Source organism: Mirounga leonina, unplaced genomic scaffold (assembly GCF_011800145.1).
Source record: "Mirounga leonina isolate KUSES-001 unplaced genomic scaffold, KU_Mleo_1.0 Mir_125, whole genome shotgun sequence".
In the NCBI taxonomy this organism is placed as follows: Eukaryota; Metazoa; Chordata; class Mammalia; order Carnivora; family Phocidae; genus Mirounga; species Mirounga leonina.
Genome location: NW_023270305.1, coordinates 47,395,420 through 47,404,089, shown reverse-complemented (window position 1 = coordinate 47,404,089; position 8,670 = coordinate 47,395,420). Strand labels below are relative to the sequence as shown.

The 8,670-nt window shown below is 38.6% G+C and overlaps 1 non-coding gene across 1 annotated transcript; it reads left to right on the top strand.

The window, feature by feature from the left end:
* Positions 1-7,732: 7,732 nt before the first annotated feature.
* Positions 7,733-7,837, top strand: LOC118008316. The gene has a single exon (XR_004678638.1). It is a non-coding gene; the product is annotated as a U6 spliceosomal RNA (small nuclear RNA).
* The last annotated feature ends 833 nt before the right edge of the window (positions 7,838-8,670 follow it).

Sequence of the window (8,670 nt, the reverse complement as noted above, 5' to 3'; positions counted from 1 at the left end):
TGAGGTAGGAGTCCAAATTCTTTCTTTTGCATGTGGATATCCAGTTGTTCCAGAGTCATTTGTAGAGAAGGCTATTTTTTCTCCCATCAAATTGTTATGTCAATGCTTCACCATATATGTAAGTGTTTATTTCTAGATGCTAAATTCTATTCTATTGATCTACATGTCTAAACTTATTACACTACAACATAACCTTGAGTACTGTGGCATTATAGGAAGTTTTGGGAAGAAACCCAACTTCGTCTTTCTCTTTCAAGATTATTTTGGTTATTCTGGGTTGCTTACATTTCTATATAAATTTTTGGTTCAGTTTGTGAGTTTCTGCAAAATGGTAGCTGGGATTTGAGAGGGATTGCATAAAATCTGTAGATGAATTTGGAAAACACTGCCGTCTTAACAATATTGAGTCTTCCAATACATGAACACAGGATGTATTTTCACTTATTTAGGTCTTGTCTAATTTCTTTCAGCATGTTTGTAGTTTTGTTGTATAGGTATTGAAATTTTTTGGTTGAATTTATCTTTAAGTATGTTATTCTTTTTGATGCTATTTTTAAAAAGACTTATTTGTTTATTTGAGAAAGAGAGAGTGGGGGAGGGGCAGTGGGAGAGGGAGAGAGACAGACAGACAGACAGAAGCAGACTCCCCACTGAGCATGGAGCCTGACCCAGGGCTCCATCCCATAGACCTGAGATCATGACCCGAGCTAAAATCAAGAGTCAACTTAACCGACTGAGCCACCCAGGCACCCCATTGATGCTATTTTAAATGGAATTGTTTTTGGACACCTGGGTGGCTCAGTTGGTTAAGTGTCACCTTCAACTCAGGTCATAATCCTGGGGTCCTGGTATCAAGTCCTGCATCGGGCTCCCTGCTCCACAGGGAGTCTGCTTCTCCCTCTGCCCCTCCTCCCACTTGTTTTCACAATCCGTCTCTCTCTCAAATAAATAAAATATTAAAAAAATAAATGGAAGTGTTTTTTAATTCCATTTTCATATTGTTCATTGCTAGTATATAGATACACAGCTTACTTTTATATATTTAGCTTGTACTCTGTGACCTTGCTGAGCTCATTTATTAGTTCTTCTAGTTGTGAATTCCTTAGGATTTTCAATAAATATGTCATTTGTGATAGAGATCTTTTTTTTTTTTTTTCCTGTTTTTCCAATCTGGATTTTTCTTTTCCTTTCTTTTTCTCTTTTTTTCTCCCTCCCTCCTTCCCTCTTCCTTCCTTTCCTCCCCTCCCCTTCCTTCCCTCTCTCCCTCCCTCTCCTCTTTCTTCTTTCCTTCTTTCCTCTTTCTTTCTTTCTTCTTTCTTTCTTTCTTCTCTCTCTCTTTCTTTTTTTAATTTATTTTATTTTATTTTTTTTAAAGATTTTATTTATTTATTTGAGACAGAATGAGAGACAGAGAGCATGAGAGGGAGGAGGGTCAGAGGGAGAAGCAGACTTCCTGCCGAGCAGGGAGCCCGATGTGGGACTCGATCCAGGGACTCCAGGATCATGACCTGAGCCGAAGGCAGCCGCCCAACCAACTGAGCCCCCCAGGCGCCCCTCTTCTCTCTCTCTTTCTTTCTTCCTTCCTTCCTTCCTTCCCTAATTGCCCTGGGTTGAATCTCCAGGATAATGATAAATAGAAGTGGTGAAAGTAGACATTCTTGTCTTAGTCCCAATCTTAGGGGAAAGTTTTCAGTCTTTAATAATTAAGTATGATGTTAATTGTAGAGTTATTTTTTGCAGGTACCCTTTATCAGGTTGAGGAAGTTTTTTTTTATTCTTGTTGAATTTTTTTTTATCACAAAAGGATTTGGTCAAATGCTTTTTCTGCATTGAGATGATCATGCAGTTTTTGTTCTTTATTTTATTAATATGCATATTACATTGATTGATTTTTATATGTTTAACCAACCTTGTATTCTTGGAATAAATCCCATTTGGCCATACTGTATAATTCTTTCTACAAGCTAATGGATTGTATTGAGGATTTTTGTGTCTATGTTATGTTATATTGGTCTTTAGTTTTCTTTTCTTGGGATGTCTTTGCCTGGTTTTGGTATCAGGGGAACACTGACCTCATACAATGAGTTGAGAAGTGTTCCTTACTCTTCTATTTTTTGGAAGAGTTTGTGAATGATTGGTTCAGTTTTTTCTTTCTTTTTAAAATAATCTCCCTATTTAATTTTTAAAAATTATTATTATTTTTATTATTTAAACTCTACACACAGTGTGGGGCTTGAACTCTTGACCCTGAGATCAAGAACCACATGCTTTACTGACTGAGCCAGCCAGGTGCCTCAGATTCAGTTCTTTCTTAAGCATATCAGTTTTATAGAAGACATATGAACAAAGTGGTTGTAGGAAACTTATTACTTATGCCAGGCTTTTAGATATTTGTATATACATTTTATTTTTCCTATCATATTATAAGGTCATTCATCTATGAAATACGTATTTACTGAGCATCTCCTAGGTGCTGGGCATTGTGGAAGGAGCTGCTGATATAACAGTGAACAATATGATCCTTGCTTTGTTGGAGTTTATAGTTCCGGGATGACGAAGGACAAGAAACAAGTAAACAACAAACAAACACTTATTCTTGGCAGGGATGACTTTTTATACTTCTCTGTAATACCATCTTTAATATCTGGTATAATGTCTTAAATGTATTCAAAACACAATAAAGGTGGAATAATTTATTTTTATATGGTTGCTACCCTATAACTTGGTTGGGAAGATTAGGTTATGCACAGAGAGTAATGTGAGATTTATACAAGACAAAAAAATTAATTTTATAGTTTTCCTACTATAGTAGGGGAAAGGGATGTGTGAGAGTTTAAAAACCTAGCCCCCAAAGCCTGATGTTTAAAGACAGGAAAAAACCTCAAACAATGCACCTTTTTCACAAAGCTGCCCATTGTACGTATTTATGTCTCTCATATCAGCATTCCTTAAACTGTCATAAGTAGAAAAATCATCTGGGGATCTTTTTTAAATGCAGATTTTATTCCATATGTCTGAGGGACCATAAGATCCTATTCTAATAAGATTCTATAAGATCTATAAGATTCTATAAGATCTATAAGATCTATAAGATCTTCTATAAGATATAAGATCTGTAAGATCTTCTATGAGATTCTATAAGATCCTATTCTGTAAGATTCTAGTAAACTTCTGCGTGATGCCCATGCTGCATCAGACCATAATTCAAGTGGCACGGCTCTATACCCCTCCTTTTCCAAAAGCAAAGAACCAAGAGATATCTGATGAATTAGGGAAAATTTCCTCCAGATTTTCAGAGGTAACTGAATTGCTGCAGAACTGTTTGTTGATGAGAAGGCCTAGAAAAATCATCAGAGTCGTCATACAACCCACAGCATCTTATGAGAAAACCAGCGGAGAGGGAATAAGGGAACTCTTATCTTCCTGAATGATGTCATTTATGCTGAAACTTAATTATAAGCGAATATCCATCTTTTCTGTCAAACAATGCAGTGTACATAGGCCAAATCATTTTTAATGTAAATATAAATGGTTCTTGTTTGTAGCCACTAGAGAGATGGTTAATGTGGGGAAGGAGGAGGAGGATGGAAAGCTAATTCTACTTTGTGAAGGAAAAATAGCCTCAGTGTCTTGATATTCTGTAACTATTAGGAAAAAAAATCCCCATAGATGTTGGTAATAGGGAATTGGCTTGCCAGTGTCCAAAGTGCAGAGATTTACCTTGAACGTTTTTACTTTATTTCTGCTTTCCACTCGGATAGTCAACCTATAAATATGTGCTTTTCCTATCAGCATGATGGTTTGTTTCTTTTTTCATTTATATGGTTGAGTTTTCTGGCACATTTCTGTTCCCACAAACAGTTCTCTAGAGTTTCATATATAAAGAAGCTTTAAGTAAAAGACAAATTTGGTAAAAACCAAAAATTACTCATTGAAACTAGTATACCATGTTGTGAAACCAGAAAATATAGAAACCATAAGCTCCTCTTATTGGTACATAAACTCACGTATTTGGGACTGTTGCACAACTGAAACTGCCCAATTTCAAATGCTCATAAAGTACCAGATAGCTCTGTGAATCTTGATGGGAAAAAGAGACAACCAGAGTCACACAGCATATTGGGCAGGAGTCTAGCAGGAAGGCGATTCCAGGGAAATAAGAGGATACATACTAACCAAGCAGTGCAGGTGGGATGAAAAATATCTGTAGTCTTCTGCACATGCATGTGTATGGTACAGTTTTACACATTATAGGCAAAAATATGTAGGCAATTTTGGAATAGAGTTCTAAAATCAACATGTATTAACATGCATTTTTGTGCCTGCTGATGTGCTTAGGACTATATTAGGTGATGTGAAGAGGTATAGGGCCTTGTTCCTATATTCAGGAAATGACAAGCAAACCCTGGCAAGTATATTCATACATATACCCTAAAATATCACTAGCATTTTAAGATAATGTTCATCTGAAAGGGGGATGGGAAAAAAGAGAGAGAGAACTCCCTTCTGTCTGTGATGCCTAGGAGACTTCTAGACCATGATCTGGTTATGTGGGACTCTGGAACTGCCCATTCCAATGACCCTGGGCTGGCTCCCAGGGCTGTGCAGTTGGGGACACCTTGTTGCTGCAGTGCAGACTTGAGCTACCTCACTGTCCTTCATTTGCAGGGCCAACTCCCATGAGCCCATAAGGCCACCTTAGATGTAGTGATCCCAAGATGATTTCTGACAAGTGTTGTGAGGCCATGTGAAGGGAGCTGTGTGTTCATGACAAAAGGGGATATTGTGCTGCCCAGGGCATACTTGGGCTTTTTTACCTCAACATACTTCTAAGATGTGATGGAAAATTGGAACTGGAACTCGAACTTGGGACCCCTATGCCAGTATTTTTTCCCTGTTACACATTTTCTTCACTGTATATTTTCATTTTTCCCCCCAAAATAAAGTTTTATTTATTTATTTATTTATTTATTTTGAACAAGCACTAAAGTAGAAAAAAAGAACTGGAACAATTCTCCTTTCACCATCTCTGACCATTTGTCTCAAACCCTTAATGCCATTTCTTTCCCCACTTTTTTAATTTGGAGAAAATCAGAGAGGGGAGAGGAGAGAGGGAACAAGAGGGGGGCAAAAAGAGGGACAAAGAGAAAAGTTTCCTCTGGATTTGGTTGTATCTGCCAGGGAGTAGAGGTAGAGCTGGTGGATGGAACAGGACTAAGAGAAGGATACACTTACATCTATTATATAGAGATATAGATACAGCAATTGTCTATCTATCTATTTTACTATCTATCGATCGATCGATCTATCGATCTATCTATCTATCTATTGTTCCATCCATCCATCCATCCATCCATCCATCCATCCATCCATGTATCTGGCCCTTCATCTTTGCTTCCTAGCTGACCTAGAAGTAAGATAATCTCCTTCTTAATCCAGTGCCTGAAGCAGAAATCGGTGGCAGTAGTCGATACTTCATGCTGGGTACGTGTTGTCTGACTCAGTTTTGTGGTTTGGAAAAAAATCCTTCTTCTTCAATGACTTTCTAGATGTGACTTCCTGAAAGAAAAAGGTTCAGTTGTTTCCACAGTGGCCCTGTTGCTGGCACCAATGCCCACACAGCTACCAGCAGCTAATGAGCTTGGTGACTAGGTGAGGAGGTGGTGGAGGTCAGCTTCCTTTGTGATCTACTTGTTATGTTTCTATAATCATGGGCTGAGTGTCAGGAGCTACTGTTTTGGTTTTTATTACCCTATTTTTGTATCTGCTGGGTTTCTAGTTGAAAATGTCTTTCTTGTTCTTTTGTTATGAATCCTCTAAATCTGAACTTAATGGCCTCTCTGTAAAGATAAGCTTTCTCCAGCATTGTCAAGATGGCCTTATAAGAGGAGACGTATTTTGGACCAAGTAACCCAGGTATCATTCAAGAATACATTTGTCCAGTCCTCTTAGACCTTAGCGTAATAGAAATTTTTTAAAAGAAGGAAGATGAAACCTACATTTTCATTGCATCTTTTTTTTTTTTTTTATTTGACAGAGAGAGACAGCTAGAGAGGGAACACAAGCAGGGGGAGTGGGAGAGGGAGAAGCAGGCTCCTGGCCGAGCAGAGAGCCCGATGCGGGGCTCGATCCCAGGACCCCGGGATCATGACCCGAGCCGAAGGCAGACGCTTAACAACTGAGCCACCCAGGTGCCCCCATTGCACCTTTTTTAAGGGAAATCTCAACAGGAAATTAACTGCACCAGTTAGTTAGTAAAAAATAACTACCTTTTGGGGCGCCCGGGTGGCTCAGTCGTTAAGCGTCTGCCTTCGGCTCAGGTCATAATCCCAGGGTCCTGGGATCGAGCCCCGCATCAGGCTCCTTGCTCTGTGGGAAGCCTGCTTCTCCCTCTCCCACTCCCCGTGCTTGTGTTCCTTCTCTCGCTGTGTCTCTCTCTGTCAAATAAATAAATAAAATCTTAAAAAAAAAATAACTACCTTTAAAAGGCTGCTTAGGCTTGGGATGAGTTAAGAAATATACATAGGATGAGGTCACTGCCCACAGTGGGGTAGGAGATGTGCTCAGAGTTGTCACAGATAAGCTACCAAAAGTGAAAGTGTTCTTCCAGGTGGAGAAATACAGTGTCTGTATGTTAGAGGAGTTCTGGGAGATTTTGAGGGCAAATACGTGATCTGTACCTTTATTCAACTATGGTATTTTTGAGCATAGATCCATTACTATGTATGCTTTGGAAAAAATGTTGGTGATAGAATGAATGGAAAGGGAATCATGCTATTGTATTTTACAGAATCTAAGAAACCTTTGATTGTAAGATGCACCATTATTTTTATGTACTACTAAGAAAGAAAAAGCAGTGTTAATTAAATTATGTCATGCCATTGATTGGAAGATGCAGTCCAATTTCACAGATGTTAAAGTGTAAAAAACAAATGTGAGTCTTAGACTTGATAACATTCAGTGTATCTCCTCTTTTAAAGATTTACAACACATTTTAATAGCTCTGAGAAGTCCCACAGGAAAAAAAAATCTGTTTAACTCAGCTTTCCCTCAATTTTCTAACTTCAAATGCTTTTATTGGGCAAATATCTTTATGAACTTATGCGTTAAAACGTAGTTGATGGATTTTAATTCATTGCAATTCTAATACTATTGAACTTCAACTTGTTGGATCTTTGGCCATGAGACTCTCCTCTACTTGTGTCTTGACTCCTTTTGACATGGGCTGCTAATCGCTGAGAACTGTCTTGCTTTCTGGCATATCAAGAGTTTCTGATCTAATTTCTGTATTTCCTTCCCCGTTTCTGGAATCAGTCATCTTTTTTTTTCTTTTTTAAATTTTATTTTATTATAACCTGAGATCTACCTGCTTAACAAATTTTGAAGCATATAATCCATTATTGTTGACTTTGGTACGATGTTGTACAGATTACGATAGACCATGAATGTAAAAGAGGATCAACGTGAAAGAGGGCTGGAAGGTGGAGTGCCAGTTATCTCAACCCACATGGGAGCTCTCAGTACACAGAGAGGTGTGGAGCTGAAGCAGTGCCCATGCGTGAGCGCATGCACATGCCTGTGTATGGTGATGTGTAGGGGGCTGTCTGCGAGCAGCTAGATGGTAAGAAAACCCTAACTGAGCCACGACCAAGTGAGTCTTCCATAGTGGTTCTCAAACTTGAGCATGCAAAAACACATACGTAGGTACATACATAAGCAGACAAGTAAATCTGCTCATTTCAGTAGTGCATATCCTAAAATTGGAAAGATACCAAGAAAATTAGCCCAGCCCCTGTCCAAAGACGACACCCAAATTGGTGAAGCATTCCACATTTTTCAAAGAGGGAGTTACTTAATGGGCATAACATTTCAGTTAAGCAAGATGAATAAGGTGTAGAGATCTGCTGTACAACATGTCTGCCAGGCTGGGGAACAGACCTCCTCATGCTGTCCCTACTCAGACAGCGACCACAAGGGACACGTGAAGAATGGCTTGGTCTCGAGTGGGAAAACAAATGCCATCCAGCAGAGGTTTGGAGAAAGGGAGACGCGTGGCTGGTGAGCGCTCTGTATTCCTTCAGCTTCCACTAAAAGCAGAAATGCTTTGATAAAAATGAAGGCTTCAGAAGGACAGGCTCTCCAAGTGATGCCCAGATTAAGATAGACCATGAATGGAATCAGTCATCTTACATATAGTTTAGTCTTCATGATTTTTTAAAAAATTTCTAAGCTTTTTGGAGTTTGCCATCTTATTTCTGAGTTTTTATTTTCGTATGTTTTTCTTTCATGCCTTGTATCATTTCCTTAATGTCTTTTAGCTCATTTCAGAATAGGATGCTACAGTTCTGATCTATATTTTGAATATGTCTCTCTGGCATGCTTTTATTTTCTGCAATAGTAATATTCTGCTGTTTATTCTTTTTCTGATATTAACTTTGTATAAAATATTTTTCTGTGGACTTTTTATTTTTTATTTTTTATTTATTTATTTATTTATTTATTTATTTATTTTTTAAAGATTTTATTTATTTATTTGAGACAGAGAGAATGAGAGACAGAGCATGAGAGGGAGGAGGGTCAGAGGGAGAAGCAGACTCCCTGCCGAGCAGGGAGCCCGATGCGGGACTCGATCCCGGGACTCCAGGATCATGACCTGAGCCGAAGGCAGTC